Raw genomic sequence first — 21,452 nt, 5'->3', positions numbered from 1 at the left:
CCAAAATTAAGGGTATCATTTCATACTGGTTCATGGATCCCCAAAAGGAGGGAGATACTATGGAAGATAGTGTAGTGCTTCTACTCTGTATTTCATTGTAAAACAACCCAAAGCTAACCAGCCCATTTGGTAATCAGCCCATCCCTCAGCGGAGCCTTATCTCCTGAGGGGGTAGGGATGTTTCCTTATCTTCCAGGTGGCCAAGAGCATGTTTCTCTGATCAAGTATCCCTCTGCAACTACTATTAACTACCTAGTTATTACACATCAAAGCTCTCTTATAATGTGAAGTAATTTCTGATATCCCCAAAACTCAAAACCGTCATATAACACAATGTAAAACAGAACAGAGTCTTTGATTTTGAGAGGGATCTATCTGTTTTTAATTCTTGGGGTTTCATGAGGAAAACAGATTTTTCCCGAAAACGGGGTCTGTGGCACCTCCTCTGTTTTTCCCAAGAAGTCCCAGAAAAACAAGTTCCAAGAAGAGAAAAACATAAAGGCCTTTAAACTATATCTATAGCTTGTTTATCCACTTTTAGTTAAGTTGACTTTTAACCATAGTGCTCTTTAAAAAAGAAATCCTTTCAGATCTCTTATTACCTGACTTTAGCCACGCCAAGCAGCCAATATTTCCAGCTTCTGAACTTTACCAAAGGTAACCTGCTAGGTGCATAGAGAAAGGAAAATTTAAGACAGTCCACAGAGAAGAGAATAGACAAGGTCATGCAGATATTAAGCCAGAAATGATTTACTTCCTAAGTGAGGAATTGAACCCGGGCCACCACTGTGAAAGTGTAAAGCCTTAGTTACTGAGTTACAGTAGGAGGCAGTCTCCATTTTCTTTCCCAGAAGAAGTCTAGAGTAGTTAATTTTGAGGTTGTAAAGGGTTTTAACTGTTTAATATGATTTTTAGAGTTGACTATGACATGAACCCTAAAATTCCTGTTCCCTGCAAGGCGGAGACCAAGAGAAGGTTACCACCATGTGGTTAAAAAGTCAAGCTCCCAAGGACATGAAACAAGGTGGAGACTTCATCCAGTTTTTTTGTTTGTTTCAGGGACCTGCAGCCAAGTTTGTTACTGACCAGCTTGTTGGGTCGTCTTGAAACGTGGGGTTACAGGTATTCTAAGCCCATATTTTATTCTACAGAAAAACGAATTCATAGCACAAAGTACAACCGTTTAAGACTAGCCTTAGAATTCTTTTTCACATTAATCAAAACTTTACAAAGGAGATACACACTGGTTTTTGTTTTGTTTTTTTTTTTTCCATTCATTTAACCATTTGCACAGAGAGAGAGAGAGAAGCCAGAAATCTGACTGGTAAGAAATGCTTACCCTTTGGCCGGCATGCCAGGCTTCTGGGTTCCCTTTCTCTGAACGGCCCTAGTGATCCGGTTTGTGGCATCCTCGCCCTGGGGGCCAAGCCGCATCATAAAGGAAAATTACTTGTTTTCATTCTGGCCAGAGTAAAACACGTGTGATAAAACATAAACGTTAGCTACTCTGCTTAGCACCCAATAGGAAATTGGCAAGGCTTAAATTTGCCCCCAGATGGGCCCTGTCATCTTTAATCCAACCTCCGACTTGGAGTTTCAACATGTGATCTCTGGGCAAGATGGTTGCCCTGAGTAATAGAAAAGATAAGAAAGGAAAAGGAGAGAGAGAAAAGCATTGCCTGTGGCAGCGTGGGAAAGGCGAAACGCTCAGGGAGGCGAGAAAGACCCACCCATTGCAGCAACATTGAAAAGTTCAGGCGGCTGTTTCTTGGTAGCAAAGGGATATTTTCCAGCCAGCCTGTTAGCTCTCGAGTTTCCCCTTTTAGGGAGGAAAAAGGTCCCTATGTCCCAAGATCCTGTACATGCCTAACCCTGTCACCCACAGCCATCAGCAAAGAGTGCAAGGCAGATTAATCCAAAGAGAACAGCAGTTAACATCCCATAGTGCCAAAGCTGTTCTTAACAGAGAGAGACTTTACTGGGAGAGGCCTCTAACCCCCTAAATCTTAGAAGGGACTCTAACCCTCCTAAGTCGGGCCTCTTACTTCAAGTCAAGCATCCTTGCCTTTTATTAAGATGGTCCTCTAACCCACTCTGTCTTAGGAGAGACCCTAACTCCCCTGAGTTGGGCCCCTAACCCAATCCCATTCTTTACCTGGGTACCCTACCACTTACCCAAAGTCATCCAGTCAGTGCTACAGTCTATTTCCTTTGGGTTGGGCAGGGGGTCTCCTTAGTACTGTCCCTTTTGTGGTTCCCTAGAAAGATGTTACCAGACCCCACCACTTACCGAAAGTTAGCCTTTGGGTCGGGGGTTTCTACAGTATAGTCGCTTCCTTGGTGGCCAGAAAGATGTTACAGGACCCCAACACTTACCCAAAGGTAGCCACTGGGTCAGGGCTTCTGCACTGTAGTCCCTTCATGGTCACCAGAAATATGTTACAGGACTGGGGTCCTGATCCAGACCCCAAGAGAGGGTTCTTGAATCTCGCATAAGAAAGAATTCAGGGTGAGTCTGCAGTGCAAAGTGAAAGCAAGTTTATTTATAAAGTAAAAGAATAAAAGAATGGCTACTCCGTAGACAGAGCAGCCCCAAGGGCTGCTGATTGCCCATTTCTATGGTTATTTCTGGATGATATGTTAAACAAGGGGTGGATAATTCACACCTCCCCTTTTTAGACCATATAGGGTAACTTCCTGACGTTGCCATGGCATTTGTAAACTGTCATGGTGCTGTTGGGAGTGTGGCAGTGAGGACGACCAGAGGTCACTCTCGTCGCCATTTGGGTTTTGGTGGGTATTAGCTGGCTCCTTTACTGCAACCTGTTTTATCAGCAAGGTCTTCATGATCTGTATTTTGTGCTGACCTCTTGTCTCATCCTGTGACTTAGAATGCCTTCACCATCTGGGAATGGCGCCCAGTAGGTCTCAGCCTCATTTTACCCACCTCCTATTTAAGATGGAGTGCTCTGGTTCCTACGCCTCTGACAACTGCGTGATTTTGTTTTGTTTTGTTAAGACAAATAATAACAAAGGTCAAATAGCATTTAAAACTAATACATAGATGTGGGTCATATGTCATATATTTTTCAAATAAAAGTCACCTATAAAGACTTTAAGGTTCCTTTCTTTTTATTTGCTACTTGCTGAATAAAGGGGTAATAGAAAATACTCCTTTAAGGAGAAGGTATAGCTCAGGGGTAGCGCATTTGACTGCAGATCAGGAAAATACTCCTTTGATCATTTTTAGGCTGGGAAATTTTAGCCAACTTCTTACACCAAATACACACATGCACACACACACGCTTACAAAATGAGAGCTAGAACAAATTAATAAGTGATGATAATGCTGATCAACTTTCCTGCATCTACATTCTAACTGCAAGCTCAACATTAAAAAAACAAATCTACAGATAGCTTGATTAAAGTGTTTCTCAGTTCCCTTCCAGTTCTAATGTTCTATAAATAACATTATTTCTTAGGTTTGGGGTAGTTCAGGTGAAAGCATATCTTTCTTAAAAACCATAATTATCTGGATAATTAGACAAATGCAGTAAAATTTAAGACAGTAATAAATACACGCTTTTAACAGAAAATCATATTTCAGATGCACACAGATAAAATGAACTCTGGTGCAGATTATCCTGTAAGGTGAATAATTTTCTAATAAGAGTAAGTACTTCCTTATTAGTCTGTTTTATATGTCCGATTTTTCTTGAACTAGGTTTCTGTAAAACCAGGCATAGCTTTCTTTTACACAAAATGGCTATATTCATAATATACTCTAACAATTCTCCAGAGTCATGTTAAATCAAGTTTAGCGTAAAGTTGCCTCTGTATATATTTTAAGTTCAACCTAAATGTTTTTCTGTACATCGTGAACTATAACAAGTGGAGGTGTAAACAGACCGTAGCCTACACTGGTGCCAATCATTGACTTTTGGCCAAATGTAGCCAATTGTTTGAACATGTTGAAATAAGGCAAATGCCAACCTGTAACCAATCCAGCTGCTTCTGTGCCTCACTTTCCTTTTTCTGTCCATAAATCTTCTCCCATGTGGCTGTGCTGGAGTCTCTGAGCCTACTCCAGCTGGGAAAGCTGCTTGATTCACGAATCGTTCATTGCTCAATTAAACTTCTTTAAATTTAATTCAGCTGAAGTTTTTCTTTTATCAGTCAAATAAATACAAAACTGAGGAGGTTGCGTGGCATTTCTTCTCTGTAAGCAAGAAAAGAGTAGGGGCAATGTCATTTATATAAATATGTCCTAGAATTTAAAATCACTTTTTTTTTTTTTTTGAGATGGAGTCTCACTCTGTCATCCAGGCTGGAGTGCAGTGGCACGATCTCGGCTCACTGCAATCTTCACCTCCCAGGTTCAAGCGATTCTCCTCCCTCAGCTTCCTGAGTGGCTGGGACTATGGGCACGTGCCACTAAGCCCAGCTAATTTTTGTATTTTTAGTAGAGATGGGATTTCGCCATGTTGGCCAAGCTGGTCTCAAACTCCTGACCTCAGGTGATCCGCCTGCCTCAGCCTCCCAAAGTGCTGGGATTACAGGCGTGAGCCACTGTGCCTGGCCTGAAAATCCTTGTTTAAATTCAGATCAAATCTTAATCTTTTTTTTTTTTTTTTTTTTGGCCTTTCCTGTTTATTTGCTTCAAAGATTTTCAGGAGCAGTGACGTGAATTATTCTGCATGTGCTGGATAGATTTTAGGCTTTAAAAGAGGCAAGATGCCTCTGACTTTGTCAGCATGAAAAGACTGCCCTGAGCCGTCTTCAACATACATTGTTAAAGATACTTGACTTTTTGTCTTGTTAAAAAAAAAAAAAAAAAAAAGACATTCAAAACATAGGGCTATCTCTTGAGCAGTGGGGAAAAAAAGTCACAAACTATAAAAGTATTTTAACCCCTCCATTAAATAAATCTGTGCCAAATTTACATCTTCGTCAAGAGAAAATAAGATACCAAATTTAAATATTTTATATTTTAACTGAATTATGAGTAATGTGTTCTTTACATAAGTCAATTTAATGTGGCTCTTCATGGAAACGTTTTCATTTGATATTGATGCTCTTTCTAGAAGTTTTAGAGAAGGGAAAATTGTGGGGGAAAAAAAGGTTAATACAATGGCTTACAGATTTCAGTTAAGCCAAGATAGAAAAGGAAACAAAGTTGTAGGTTATGGTGATACTTGAACCTTAACTTCTAACACTAAAAACACTAACACTCCTTCAAAACTCAGCAACTTGAAAATTAATTTGTGAACTTTGCTGGAGTAAGATTTCTCACCTGAGCATTTTCTCTGCTTTTTGTAAAGCAAAGACAAGACTTGATACAAACCACCTGTTGTGCCACCCACCTCGCCCAATTAGACAAGTCTTTTGTCTTTGTGGAAATAATAACCCATATGAGTCACTACTTTCAGACTAACCAAATCTGAAAACCCTGCTCAGGGTAGTCTTTTCTTGTTCACAGAGTCAGAGGCATCTTGCCTCTTTTAAAGCCTAAAATATATCCAGCACATGCAGAATAATTCACATCACTGCTCCTGAAAACCTTTGAAGCAAATTAAACAGAAAAGGCCAGAACAACAATAACAAAAAAGATTAAGATTTGATCTGAATTTAAACAAGTTAACAGTAACCCTATATTATTCCATATTTTACCCAGCTGTTTTGGATATTTAATGAATTTGAACAAGGGAGCAGACCTGTGTTAAGGATTAGAGGCTATAAAGGTTCAAAAGGATTCGAAACCTTTGCTATCTATCTCTTACCCTGCTACCTATCTCTTACCCTGGCTTCTTGCTTGGGAGACTTTTAGGATTCAATGCCATTGACTTCTTTCTTATTTTATTTTACCGCAAAAATCTGGTTTTCTTGTCATTGCTTCCCAAACCAGATCCCTCAAATATTCAAAAACTGTAAACAGTATATGTCATGAAGAGTGGGCTCTAAGTCATTTAGCCTCGTAGGACCCTGGGGTTTATTTCTGAAGTCATTCATAACCACCTGTGTCAACTGCAATGAAAGAGGCTTTATTTCGGTTTTACTCTTTTTCTAGGAAGGCATGAGAAAGAAAAAGATCAAATATTACCACATTTAGAGTAAAGCTGCAACCACTTATCAAATTATCACTTCTCCAAAAAGAGTGAATCTCCTTAGTTTTCCCAGAATTGTAGAGAGAAAGATGAACAGTTTCATAGATTAAAAAGTTTGATGTTTAATAGAAGCTGATTCTGTGGATTAAGTTCAAATGGAGAGCAAGAGGGACATACAGTCACTCCTCAAGGTAGTTGGGGAATTGGTTCCAGGACCCACCCTGAGGTTTTACAGAACATGGACAATGAGACTCGAGTTCATGCTCTTAATTAAGTGCCATTTTTGACTGCCTCTGTAGTCACCAGAAAGATTAGAGCGATCTGGAAATTGTGCAATGGCTTGCAAAATAGGTAATACAGATGAAAGGAGAAAAAAAATTGCATAAAATTGATCCGAAAACATAGCAAGACCCTGACTCTACAAAAATAAAAATAAAAAATTAGCTGGGCTTGGTGGTGTGGGCCTGTATTCTCAGCTGCTCAGGAGACTGAGGCAGGAGAATCGTTCAAGCCCACGAGTTGCAGCTTACAATAAGCTATGATGGCACTACTGTGCCCCAGCCTGGGCAACACAGTGAGAACCTGTCTCAAAAAAAAAAAAAAAAAAAATCCAACAAGAGGATGTATGCTTCCTAACTCAATTTGGCATTTGGGAAAGATTTCTAGAGTACCGAGAATAAATCATTGATCAAATGGGATGATAGCAACAAAGGTGAAGATATTCTAGAAGTTGGGATTGATTTTCTACAAAGGAAAGCAATAGCATCACTACTTCTCTGTTAGTAAGAATAAGTAGACAACTACAATATGTACAAAGTAACAAATAATATTTGTTGTTCATATAGAAAGTTTAGGAAATGTACAAAAATTATAAAATAAAAAAAATCATCCATAGTCTCACCACTCAGAGATAGTTGCTATTTTTTTTTTGGTAATGCACATGTAATCTACATATATAATACACATGCATAGGTACATTTTAAGTAGAATTAAATCTTATATATAATGTGTTATCTGCCTTTTTAGTCACTTATTATATCAGATAAATTTTCCTATTCCATTAAAAAGTCTTTGAAAATATTCTTCCTAATGTTACACGTATATATCATAATTTATTAAACCAATTCCCTAGAACTGGGCATCTAGTAATTCTGTTTTTTGCTATTATAAGTAGCTCCATGTTATCCAAGTATATTATATTTTTGTGGACATCTCTGATGATTTAATCAATATTAAATAACATTTTTTAAGTTCTTGATACATACTGCCATATTGTCTTCCAAAATGGTTGTATTCATTTACTTTCCCATGAACAAGATACAGAATGATCTGATTTTCACTGCTGGGTAATGATAGTTAAAAAAAATTTTTCTACCAACTGAATGGGGTTGGGGGAAGGAAGCATATTATTATTTGAGGTTTCATTATTAGGTTGAATATTTTAATATGTTTCTTTACATTTTTGCCTTTTATGAATTATCTTTGAAGTCCTTTGGCTTTTTTTTTTTTTTGCTATCGGCATGCTTGTCTTGTTTATTTTTAAGAGCTCTTTACACATTGAAAATATTAAATAATTTCATGAAATTACATTTGGACATATTTTTCAAGGCCCAGACTAAATTATGCATTTCATTATATTTTTCCTGACTTAATCTGCCTAAGTCAAATCTCCTGCTTCTAAGTCCTAATACAATATTCAATACTGAATTATACACTGTTTGCAATTCTTTAGAGTTTTTTCTTTTATTCTCCATAATAACTTTTCAAAGGAGAGTTCATGTATTTGAACAACTACAAAGATGATCAACTTGACATCGCTGAATTCTCAGTGTCATTTGCTGTGACACAGTTACTGGAATTGGGTGGGGTTCAGCCCAGGTTCCTTAGCTACTATATGGTTATTCTTGGGACATGACCAGGTTTTTTTTTTTTTTTTTTTTTGAGACAGAGTCTTGCTCTGTCACATGGGCTGGAGTGCAGTAGTGCGATCTCAGCTCACCATAGCCTCCGCCTCCCAGGTTCAAGTGATTCTCCTGCCTCAGCCTCCCGAGTAGCTGGGACTACAGGCATGCGCCACCATGCCTGGCTAATTTTTGTATTTTTAGTAGAGATGGGGTTTCACCATGTTGGCAGGCTGGTCTTGAGCTCTTGACCTCAAGTGATCCTCCCAGCTCAGCCTCCCAAAGTGCAGGGATTACAGACATGAGCCACCTCACCTGGCCTCATAGTTTATTTTAAATATATGAGACATAATTCAAAGACAGCTTATAGTAAGAAATAGAACCAAAAAAAGAAATTTTGGATTTTTTTGTAAAGAGAGTTGAAATATTTTTTTCGGATAATAATTTCTTTAATGATTCTTTGTAAAGAATATTAAATTTTCCCGAACTTAATTTTATGGTTTGCTTACATAATAAAGCAGGGGTGTCCAATCTTTTGGCTTCCCTAGGCCACGTTGGAAGAAAAATTGTCTTGGCCACACATAAAATATACTAACACTAATGATAGCTGATGAGCGAAAAAAAAATTGCCAAAAAAATCTCATAATGCTTTATGAAAGTTTATGAATTTGTGTTGGGCTGCATTCAAAGCAGTCCTAGGCCGCATGCAGCCTGTGGGTCTCAGGTTGGACAAGCTTGATATAAAGCATTTACATGAGTCACCTTAAAATTACAGCACAGATAAGCAATGATAATCGAAATAAAATTAAGCATCTTAGGGCTTTCAGCATTTGTTTCCTCTTAAATGACTTGCTGTAGATTCCAAGTCTTTATGAGTTATTTGGATGTCCTGAATGAATGGCTTTATCTTTCTTTTTATTAGTAATAGGAACTTATTTTGAACGAGTGTTCACCCACAAAAAGCTTTTATTTAAAAATCACTCTGAAATGGAGAGGCTCCAGGGATGGTCTAGAATCCAATGGAGAGCAATCTGAAATCACTTCCTATAAGGAGGGAATTTACCTATCTATCTATGTATCTATGTATCTATCTATCTATCTATCTATCTATCTCTATCTACCTAGAAAGATAGAGTGGGGTGCATACTTGATTTGTCTACTTGTATTACTTTTTGTGCAATCTAATATCATTTATCTGGGGAGAGAACTAATGAGGAGGAGGAAATGTTGTATGAAAAGGTGAAATTCATGCCTCCTCTCTGGAACAGAGCATGTGTGTGTTTTAGAAAGGGCTTCAAGTTTCTTCTGGAGAAAAGGCCTGATTTGAATGTTATTAACATAGCTGGACTTCCAGGCCTTCTGAAATGGTCTTTCATTTCCATATGAATATTGGAAAATGCTCCGCTTAGGGAGGGGAGATGTTGGGGAACAGATCTCTTTGCCTACATCTCAGCTAATTTATATGCTCTCCAATGGAGGTCATATCGATATGAGGCCCAACCCCTGTCAGCTTTGTGGTTCCCTTAACCTGAGAACCTTGAAGCCCATTGAGAGCTATTCATACTTGGCAGATTGATTTCTTCCGTCATTTTGTCATAGTAACTGACAATTCACTGCCATCCAAGTGTATCTGGGAGCACAATGCCCACATAAATATTGTTGGCAATTCTGAGCCTATCCCTTTGTGGAAATAGTAGGTTAATTTCCTTCTGCCGCTTGACTTTCTATAGCTATGTGGCAGAAGATCATTTCCACTGGAGCCATATAGCCGACAGGCCCAGCAGGGCTTGTTTTGAAGAAGCACAGAGTTTAGAATCCCCCATCAGTGCAGAATAAAATTAAAACTTAAATTAAAGCTTCAAACACAGGCTAATCTGAAAATGGAGACGGGGTTAATAGGGACATAAAAACTTTGATGAGAACCAGGTGCAGCCCAAGTCCTAAAACTAGTCTAGAAGTTTTCAGGCATGAAATTAACAGACGCAGGAAACCGTCTTTACTTTCAAACAACAATAATCACACAAGGGACAAAAGTCATTGAACCTCCTTAATCACACCAGCCTATTTGAAAGGTGCACTCTGAGCTGTGCTGACTCACAGAGCAGGTGGGGGACTTCTTGAAAGAAGTGCACAGAGTTCTGGGGTGGCCTTGGTCTACGGAGGACTTTCTTGTTGCATCCCCCGATGTTAATCCAATCATCACTGAATGGAGAGGCAGTCACAGTAGGGCATGGCAGAAAGAGTAAGGGCTTTGGCAGTAAACATTCCTGGATTTGATGTCAGGCTCCCCTACTTAGCCATGGTAGTCTAAGTCCCTTAACCTTTCTGAGCTAAGTTTCACTACCTGTAAAACGGGATTATAAAAGTACCCACTCTATAGGGCGGCCATAAGGATTAAATGAGAGAATTTATTCATTCAATAAATCTTTTAAGTGTCTTCTTTGAATTAGGCACAGCATTTCAGACTGCGGAGTGAAACTGTTGGGGTCGGGGGAGGTCTCTGTCTTTTATTTTAGTGCATCCAGTTAGAATAGAAAATAAAATTCCTTCAGTGCAGGACTTGACTCTCTGAGTTAGCTTGGGAGAGTCAAGGAAGGCTTCTCAGAAAACACAGCTCTTAAGATTTGAAAGAAAAGATGTTTGTCAAGCAGAGCAGCAGAATACAGGCATCCCAGGCATGTGTGAAGGCCATGAGCGAAGGCTAGAGGGGTGGATGAGGGCACATTCATTGTTGCTAGAGTTTAATGTGCAAGGAGCATGTGGTAGAAGACACTGCTGAGTAGAAGGAAGGGGACCTAATCACACAGAGCTTTGTGTATGCCCATTGCAGAGGAGTTTGGATTTTATATTGTAATCACAAGGAGACTGAGATATGCCTGCCCTGTTGAGGGTTTACTGTGGACCATGTGCTGTGCTCAATTTCTGTACTATCTCAACAACTCATAAAGTATCAGGCTTACAAAATGGCAATACGATTTCTCTAGTCAGGGGTAATCAGAGCTGTTGTCCCGTGGGAATTGATTTTCTAATTAGTTCCTTGTGATGAAAAATGGTGAAACAAGTTTGAGCGTTGGTGTGTAAGGAGAGGGATGGTAGAGAAACCTTTTGAAAAATTCTACTCGTGTCTGTGGTTAAGAGGCATGGAACCACCTCTAATTGATTTCTTTATCTCTCTGAACCTTTCTCGGCCTCTCGGGTATGTGTGTAAATGACACCTGCCAAGCCTTAATGTAGCGCTTTTATGGCATGAGGGATGGCTAGCATCTTAAAAAATGCAAGTGTTATCTAAGGCTATAATCTGCTACAATTTTCTTCTTCCTGTTTCTGAAGTGTGAGGCCAGGATGCTGGAACATCTGAAAGAGCCCAGGCTTAAAGAGAGGGGAGCCCCAAGCTTCCCAAATCCAATTAAACAAGAGACAGGATTCCCTAGGAGGTTAGTAACATCCTTTGCTGCTGAGGCTCATGTATGAGATTCAGGACTTTGTAGGGGATATAGGGAAGACAAATCCTAGAAATCCAGATGCTTGGACTTTACCACCCACCAGCTATGTGACCTTGGGGAGGTCACTTAACTCCTGTGAGTTTCAGCTCCCTCATCTGAAAAATGAGAATAAATGGTAATGCCCACCTTGATTACTGCATGGGCCAGCAGGGGCTGGGATTACCCTGTGTTCTGGTTATCTATTGCAGCATAACAATACAAAACATAGTGGCTTAAAACTATAACAGCATCTATTTTGTTTACAAATCTACAATCTGAACAGGGATCAGTGGGGACAACTTGTTTCCGCTCAACCTGATACCAGCTGGGGCTACTCAAATGCTAGGCCTGGGCAGGGCACAGTGCCTCACCCCTGTAATCCCAGCACTTTAGGAGGCCGAGACAGGCAGATCACCTGTGGTCAGGAATTCAAGACAAGCCTGGCCAACATGGCGAAACCCCGTCTCTACTAAAAATACAAAAATTAGCTGGGCATGGTGGCACATGCCTGTAGTCACAGCTACTTGGGAGGCTGAGGTGGGAGAATTGCTCGAACCTGGGAGGCGGAGGTCGCAGTGAGCCAAGATCGTGCCACTGCACTCCAGCCAGGGTGACACAGCAAGACTCCATCTCAAAAAAAAAAAAAAAGACTCGCTCCTTCCCGTGTCTGGGAGTTGATGGTAAGTCTGTCAGCACCTCCTCACGACATGGTGGCATGGTGGTGGCAGATTAAAGGGTGAGCACCTGAGATAGGCAGAGTGCCAAGTCAAAGCTCTACCATTCTTATGACCTAGCCTCAGAAGTCAGGTAGCATCACTTCTGCCATTTCCCTTGGTTAGAACAGTCACAAGGCCCCACAGGATTCAAGGGGAGGGAACACAGGCCCCCCCACCCCTTTGCAGGAGGAACAGCAGTGATGTTATAAGAAGAGAGTGTGGGATGGGATGTATGTATTGATGGAGCTATCTTTGGAAAACACAATCTTCTACTCCACATGTAGCGAACAGCTTTATCAAGTTTAAAGCATCATACAAATGATGCTGCTAACACTTGGGCCTTTCACTTAAGTGCTGGCTCACAGATTTAAAGAGTACTATTAAGCTCTGTATTTATTCAGATAAACAATACTTACACCTATTAAATGCAGTTACTGTCCAAGACATGTTTTGTTGTTGTTGTTGTTGTTGTTGTTTTGAGACAGAGTCTTGCTCTGTCGCCCAGGCTGGAGTGCAGTGCTGCAGTCTCGGCTCACTGCAACCTCTGCCTCCAGGGTTCAAGCTATTCTCCTGCCTCAGCCTCCTGAGAAGCTGGGACTACAGGTGCCTGCCACCACGCCCGGCTAATTTGTGTGTGTGTGTGTGTTTTTGTAGAGACAGGGTTTCACCATGTTGGCCAGGATCGTCTTGATCTCCTGACCTCGTGATCTGCCCGCCTCAGCCTCCCAAAGTGCTGGGAATGCAGGCGTGAGCCACCGCACCCAGCCATCCAAGACACTTTTAAGCACAGGACCTCATTTCTCCCATAAAACAACCATAAGAGGTAGGCTTTACGATCCCTGTTTTATAGGACCCTGAAGCTCAGGGCATGTATGTGACAGCTTTATTCATTCACTCAATAAATATGTATTGAACATCTACTTTCTGCCAGGCAAATATGTTCCAAGGGGAACAATAATAAGCAAAACAGACATAATCTCTACTTGATCTAGTGGAGAGAAAAATAAAAAACAGATACTGTAATCATAAAATACATTGATGACCTTTGTGATCAACATCATGATGGGAAGACCCCCATATAGATGGAGTCAGAGAATGATTCTCTATGGAAATGATATCTTAAACGACACCTGAAGAAAGAGTAGGAGTGAGGCCAGGCAGGAGAGCATGCCATGCAAAGGGACAAGTCCATGCAAAGGTCCTGTGGTGGAGGGAGAAGGGTATAGCTGGAGTGTAGAGAGTGAGGAGGGGCTTGCTTTGAGATGCAGCCAGAGATGTAGACAGGCACAAAAGCAGATCTTTGCCCAATCATAAGACAGAAGCTGCAGACTCAGGGCTTGAACGTAGGTCTTCTGCACACCCATTGAGGGCCTTCAACCCAAGACAATTGCTTGGATTGTGTTAGGCAGAGAGCTACCTTCCTGTCATCTCCAAAAGACCATTATACAGGTTTGGTTGAACCATGTGTTTCTCCATTCAAGTAACAGGCTCTTGAAGGGCTGCGTGTTCTCTCTCTTTGATTAATCTCTGTGTAATATTAAGTGTAGAGCCTCGGCTAATTACTCCCAGACTGACAGTGAATAACGCAAACTCTTCTGTTAATTACTTTTTTGAGACAGAGTCTCACTCTGTTGCCCAGACTGGAGTGCAGTGGCATGATCTCGGCTCACTGCAACCACCGCCTCCTGGGTTCAAGCAATTCTCATTCCTCAGCTTCCTCATTAGCTAGGATTACAGGCATATGCCACCATGCCCAGCTAATCTTTATGTTTTTAGTAAAGACAGGGTTTCACCAATTTGGCCAGGCTGGTCTTGAACTCCTGACTTCAAGTGATCTGCCCACCTCGGCCTCCCAAAGTGTTGGGATGACAGGCGTGAGCCACCGCGCCTGGCCAATTCCCTCTTAGCCCCCCAAAAGGCAAATGCCCAAGCACTGCCCTAAGACCAAAGGGCCTCCCTTGGAATCAGGATGGCACATTAGTGAAAGAAATAAGAAGGCAGGACCTTTTTCAAAGCCTCAATCTGCCCTTCTGTGAAATAGGAGAAATTCTGCCCAATTACTTCTTGCTGAAGTTATTAAAAATTAATAGCACCAAATCTAAGATAATCAGTTCAGTTATATAACCAGTACAGGGATGGCATCCTTTGCTGTTTTTGCAGGGGGACCAGTAAGCTGGAGCAGATGGAACAGGAAGGCCCCAGGGAGAGAGAATCTCAGCACTCAGATGCATCATCAGAAAAGAATGTTTGCAGAGAGTGAAATGTGTGCTACAGCACACACTTCCTAGCAGCCGTTTGACTCGCTTACCCAGTGGCTGAACTGTTTCCAAAATAGTTCTGTATAGGCTTTTGAAAGAAAACAGCCTGGTTTCTCTGCTGGCAATTGTTTAGGCTATTGGCAGCTTGAACATTAAAAAAAAAAAAAATTCTCTCTCTTTAGCCAAAGACAGATTACTGGGTCCTCTGACATGAGGGAAAAATGATTCCTTGGGGATAGGCACTATGTAAAAGGTATTCAGATTGGCACTGTCATTCACAGTTTTCAGATCTGTTTTATTATGGTGTCCAGTAATAGAATAGTTAAACCATGATCCTCTACATAAATCTTTTTCTTATGTGTTTATTCATAACAACAACAACAAAATGCCAGCTTAAATGACAGGAATTAGAATTGCTCACCAAAGCCAGGTAAAACATTTCAAAGTTAAAAAGAAAGGACACCCACTTTTCCAATTCACCTCAGCAAACTGCTCTGAATTTCTTTCATAGTAGCTCAGTCATTTTTCTGGCAACAAGACCATGACAGTTTTCATCTTAAACAGCTATTACTGATGAGCTACACTTGAAATTTCCATTCACTTAGAAGGATTACAATCTCAGTTATAGACTTCTCATCTAGGATAAAACTCAGTAAGATGATTCTTATATGAGAAACCCTCAAAATAGCCACTGAGATGAGACTAGGTTGGAAATAAAAAGGCAGTTAGGAAAAGAGTTAATCTTTGGGGGAAAATATCCTTCCTGTGGTTTTCATTTCAGTAACTCTTTCATTGTGAAAAGAATCACTTTAAGATCACACATTGATGTGCTTCTGTCTAGGAAACAATACATTCCATGTGGTCATCTACCCTTTCTGGGCAGAAGTCTTTATTTCTAACCATGTTTAAGTGCCAAAGTAGGTTATACTTTGTTGCCATAGGGTGCCAGTAAACTATTGTGAAAAGTTGTCTTTTTTTTTTTTTTAAAGTAAGCTCATAGGCAGATCTGAGGCAATGATTAAATTGTTGCTTATAATTAAAAATACCCTGAGAACATTAAAATTATGCTCCCATTGTTACCAGCATAAAAACATTTCCTGATGTTTTCAGACTAACCCGTGTAGCAGCTTGTCTAACAATCAATCAACACATCGTTGACCAGATCTTCTAACTGTGAGCTATAAATCCCATCTGCAGCATCCCAGGCTGAGGTTAAGAGCATTGTGGAAAATGGGGGAAAGCCAAGTATAGCAAGACCTTAGAAAGCAAGGGCAAATATGAGGGAAGGTGACACTGGAGAGCTCTGTGGTGCCTGGTCTTATACGCAGGCTCTAAAACTCTGTACTCTGTGGCCCTTGCTGTCTTGATGACCCAACCTGTGACTATGAGCCATTCTTGTGATTGCATTCAAACAAACCTCCACTCAGTTACAAGTGAATGAGTAAATATTTACAATGGAAAAAAATTTAGACATCATAAAAAATAATTATTTTCTCTGAGGATGGAAATGAGAACTTAGGTACTGTACTCACAGGTCTAACATCCATAGTTGTGATGAAAACATCCATCCATCTTGTTCTATGGTGATGTTTCAGACATGGTGTTGGATTCCTGAAATAAAGTGATTATCAATATAGACCTTTGATGTTTTCCCTGCCATCGTGGAGCTACAACCCAGGGAGGAATGCACTCAATGAACTTGTGAGTTTGAATATGGTGGGTGTTAGAAGGGAGAAATGTCAAGTACCATAGGACCCGAGTTTTCTGTTGGTTGCGGTTAGGGAAGGTTTCCTAGAGGAAATGGCACTAAAGCATCTAATGCTAAGATCTTATGTTGTAGGGAGAGGGAGAGGCGGTAGAGCATCCCAGGCAGAGAGAATAACGTATATAACAGCCCCATGGTGGAGAGACAATGCCTGACAAATATGCTGAGAGGAATTAAAGGTTTTAAATTATAGCCCAAGCAGCAAGGGTGTGGGGAAAAGAGATGAAAAGCAGGGTCTGTAGAGATTGCCAGGGGCCACAGCGTGAATGTTTGCCGGCCAAGTTAAGGCATTTGGATTTTATCCAAATTCAACGAGCCATTGAGGGTTTTTAAACAGAAGAGTGACAAGAGATCTTTATTTCTTAAAGACCCCTCTGTCAATCGAAGAATAAAAAATGGCTTTATCTGTATCAGAGAGGTTGGGGAGAAACCAGGTAAAGGCTGTTGCAGTCGCACAGGTTAAGAGATAGTGCTGGCCTAGAGGTAGATGGTTGTATTTGTTCTATTTATTTATCCAGATTAATAGAAATCACATTTTTCCATTTTTATCTCATTATATAGCATAATCAAACTATGATAGGTAAGTTAGACCAAAGAGTTTAATACAATTCAATCCAACTTTATTATTTTTATTTATTTATTCAGAGACAGAGTTTCACTCTTGTCAACAGGCCGGAGTGCAGTGGCACAATCTTGGCTCACTGCAACCTCGGCCTCCCGGGTTCAACTGATTCTCCTGCCTTAGCCTCCCGAGTAGCTGGGACTACAGGCATGCCACCACATTTAGCTAATTTTTGTATTTTTAGTAGAGATGGGGTTTCACCATGTTGGTCAGGCTAGTCTCAAACTCCTGACCTCAGGTGATCCACACACCTTGGCCTCCCGAAGTGCTGGGATTGCAAGTGTGAGCCACCACACCTGGCCCCAACTTTATTAAATGAACCTAATCTAAGTACTAACGTTTCTAAATTTGTAGAGAATTCTATGAAAATGAGAAAATGTTTAGAGGACTCAAGTTATATTAGGATGGCTCAGTTATATATTCATAAATCTAAAACTTGATATACTATAAATAATACTGAATGCTTACTATTTGTATGCTCTTCTTTGCTTCCAAAAACACACACACACACACACACACACAAAAAAAAAAAACAAAAATACAATCCTATAACTTTCTTAGTAATAGTTTTCCTTTACTTGACATCCTAACTTGGGTGGAGCCAAAAGTCTTTAACTTCAAAGAATGCCAATTTGGGATTCTCTGGGTCTGATTCAAGCACTGGAAACAACAGCAAAGAAAACAGGAGACTTCCTCAATACCCCCACCCATTCTCCTAAATAATTATGTCACTATTTTAGGTGAAATCACCATCATATGTTTACTATAACTGTGCAAATATTGTTTATTAATGTGATGGTATTATACTACGGTTACATTTCCTTTATTGTGTAACTATTTTTTTTTTGAGATGGAGTCTTGCTCTGTGGCCCAGGCTGGAGTGCAGTGGCACGATCTTGGCTCACTACAACCTCTGCCTCCTGGGTTCAAGCGATTCTTCTGTCTCAGCCTCCTGAGTCGCTGGGATTACAGGCGTGCACCACCATGCCTGGCCAATTTTTTGTATTTTTAGTAGAGATGGGGTTTCACCATGTTGGCCAGGCTGGTCTCGAACTCCTGGCCTCAGGTAATCCACCCGCCTCAGCCTCCCAAAGAGCTGGGATTACAGGTGTGAGCCAATGCACTCGGCCTATTATGTAACTTTTTATTTTTCCTGAAGTGAATACTTTCTTCTTTTTTGTTTACATCGCTCTCTATGTAACTATCATTAGTTGTTCTAAAACTCTACATCAAAATTTTATTATTTTTTTTATTTTAGTTTAGTATTTTGAGATGGAGTCTTGCTCTGTCTCCCAGGCTGTAGTACAGTGGCGTGATCTCGGCTTACTGCAGCCTTCGCCTTCTGGGTTCAAACAATTCTCCTGCCTCAGACTCCCAAGTGGCTGGGATTACAGGCATGCACCACCACGCCCAGCTAATTTTTTGTATTTTTAGTAGAGATGGGGTTTCACAGGCTGGTCTTGAACGCCTGACCTCAAGTGATTCACCGTTTCAGCTTCCCCAAGTGCTGGGATTATAGGTGTGAGCGACTGCGCCCAGCCAAAATTGTAAAACACCTCGGAGTGCTGTTCTCTTTTCCATATGGTCAAATGCAACAGGTGACAAAGATTCTGTCTTTGGCCAAACTCTACTTAAACTCCCCTGAACTTCAAAGTAGGCTTTACATATTTCTGTCTGCATTGTTCAATTTCAGCAGGAATCCTGATGAATTAGTTTAACCAGAATCCTCCACCCTTGATACCTGATCACCCTGGCCTACCTTTTGGAAGAAGTTTATTAGGTTTGTTTAGCCAGAATTCTGTCCTTTCCCCTGTGTTAGGCCATTCTTGCATTGCTATAAAGAAATACGTGAGACTGGGTAATTCACAAAGAAAACAGGTTAAATTGGCTCCTGGTTCTGCAGACTGTGCAGGAAGCATGCTTTGGCATCTGCTCAGCTTCTGGGGAGGCCTAAGGGAGCTTTTACTCATGGCAAAAGGCTAAGTGGGAGGAGGCATGTCATATTGCAAAAGCAGAAGCAAGAGAGAGTAAGTGTGAGACACCACATACTTTTTTTTTTTTTTTTTTTTTTTTTTTTTTTTGAGACGGAGTCTCGCTCTGTCGCCCAGGCTGGAGTGCAGTGGCGCAATCTCGGCTCACTGCAAGCTCCGTCTCCCGGGTTCACGCCATTCTCCTGCCTCAGCCTCTCCGAGTAGCTGGGACTACAGGCGCCCACCACCACACCCGGCTAATTTTTTATATTTTTAGTAGAGACGGGGTTTCACCGTGGTCTCGATCTCCTGACCTCGTGATTCGCCCACCTCGGCCTCCCAAAGTGCTGGGATTACAAGCGTGAGCCACCGCGCCCGGCCCGACACCACATACTTTTAAACAACTAGATCTTGCAAGAACTCACTCACCACCAAGGGCATGGTGCTAAGCCATTCATGAGGGATCTGCCTGCCAATCCAAATACCTCCCACCAGACCCCACCTCCAAATTTTGGGGATTACAATTTCACATAAGGTTTGGCGCGGTCATTTATTCAAACTCTATCAACCCCTGATGTTTCCTGTCAGTAACTTTTCATCCAGTGACCACCACCCTGCTTTTTAGCTGGAAGTTCCCACTTGCCCATGCTGTGTTCGGAGTTGACTGCAATCTTTCTTTCCCACTGCAAATTCTATCTTGGTGGTTTCTACACCTATTGTGAATAAAGTGAATAAGTCACTTGAATAAAATTGTTCCTACACCTATTTCCCTTGAATAAGTCTGTCTTACTGTGCTTACCGAGTGTCATAGAATCATTTTTTAACACAGGTGACTGCCAGCTCTGTTTTCCTCAGCAACTTTCCATTTTCCTGCTCCTCTTTGCACCCTCTAGTCCTGCTGTTCCTAGACTTCCCTTTGTTTCTCTCCTGGGTTGTATCCCTTATTTCCAGAACCCTATGTCTTCTTTCTTGGTTTATACCATCTTTTGGTAAAACACATCTTCCTGAAGCTTCTTGAGAAAGGATGGAAGACAGGTTCCTCATTGCTAAGAGTCCCAGTCCTCATTTCTAAGAATCCTGCTCCGCTGCAACCTTCTTTAAGGCAAAGGCCATATGCTATGTTTTTTTTTTGTCTTTCAGGCTCAACATTCCCATTCTTCCACCAGTCATTCTTCATCATAAAGCCCTGAAATGATCTCAGTAACTTATCTGTTTACCTGTCTATTATTTTTCTGCCTTGCATGCTTTATTCAAATACATTCAATGGAAAATGTATTTTCCATTCATAGGACCCCCATCTCACCCTGCCCCACCAAAACTGTTGAATGCATGATTAACAAAAATGGTAGTGTAGAAAGAGCATGAGTTTGGGAGTTGGACAGCCTTATGCCAAATATTGGCCTTGTGCTTTTAGTTCTGAGACTCTGAGGAATCTACTTAACATTGCTGAGATCCCATTTTCTCATATGTCAAATAAGAGTGACTATCTCTCATTTTCATATCAGGTGATGATGCTGATATAGTTAAGGGTTGAGTTGTCATGATATCTGTAACTTACTTTCAAATGGTTAGGTCTCCACCTTCCCAAATATACACATACACATGCAGAGAACAGATGTGAAAAAATGGTAACAATTAGTGAACCCAAGTTAAGGATATGCAGGTGTTTACTGTACTTTTTTTTTCAAGCTTTTCTGTAGTTTGACAATTTTCAAAATACAAATTTGAGGCAGGGGGAAAAGCAGAGCTATCTTACAGGGTCTTTGTTAGGATTAAAGGAAGCTAATGATGAAGCACTTAGTATGCCTGGTTATATCAGATGCTCAATAAATGTTAATGTCCTTCATTCCCTGGGGCTAATCCCAACTGTAGACTGGAGAAATATAAAGGAACCAAGATCTGTGGACTCCCAGCCTGGCCATCAGCCAGCCCTGCAGAGGGCTCCCTTTTAACCTCACAACTCAGTTGTAGAAACTTGTCTCTTGACTTTGCTCCCTATGCTAGGCCCACAAATGACCTCCCAAAAGATACCCACATCAAATCTGTTAAACCTATGTTACTTTATTTAGTTAAAGGCATTTACAGATGTAATTAAGTTAAGGATCTTGAGATGAGATCATCCTAGATTGTCTAGGTGGGCCCTAAATCCAATGGCAAGTGTCCTTAAAAGAAAGATACAAAGGAAAACAGACAGAAGAGGAGAAGGCTGGCCAGGCATGGTGGCTCACGCCTGTAATCCCAGCACTTTGGGAGGCTGAGGTGGGCAGATCACTTGAGGTCAGGAGTTCAAGACCAGACTGGCAAACATGGTGAATCCTCATCTCTACTAAAAATACAAAAATTAGCTGGGCATGATGGCACATGCCTGTAATCTCAGCTACTTGGGAGGCTGAGGAACGAGAATTGCTTGAACCCGGGAGGCGGAGGTCCAGTGAGCCAAGATTGCACACTGCACTCCTGCCTGGGTGACACAGCAAGACTCTGTCTCAAAAAAAAAAAAAAAAATGAGGAGAAGGCAGTGTGAAGAAGACAGAGGCAGAGATGGGAGTGATGTGGCCACAAGCCAAGGAGGCCAGGGAATGCTGGCAGCCACCAAAGTTGGAAGAGGCAAAGAACATATTTTCCTCTTAGAGC

The sequence above is a fragment of the Nomascus leucogenys genome, chromosome 15 (assembly GCF_006542625.1).
Source record: "Nomascus leucogenys isolate Asia chromosome 15, Asia_NLE_v1, whole genome shotgun sequence".
NCBI classification, from domain to species: domain Eukaryota; kingdom Metazoa; phylum Chordata; class Mammalia; order Primates; family Hylobatidae; genus Nomascus; species Nomascus leucogenys.
This window is presented reverse-complemented; position numbering follows the sequence as displayed.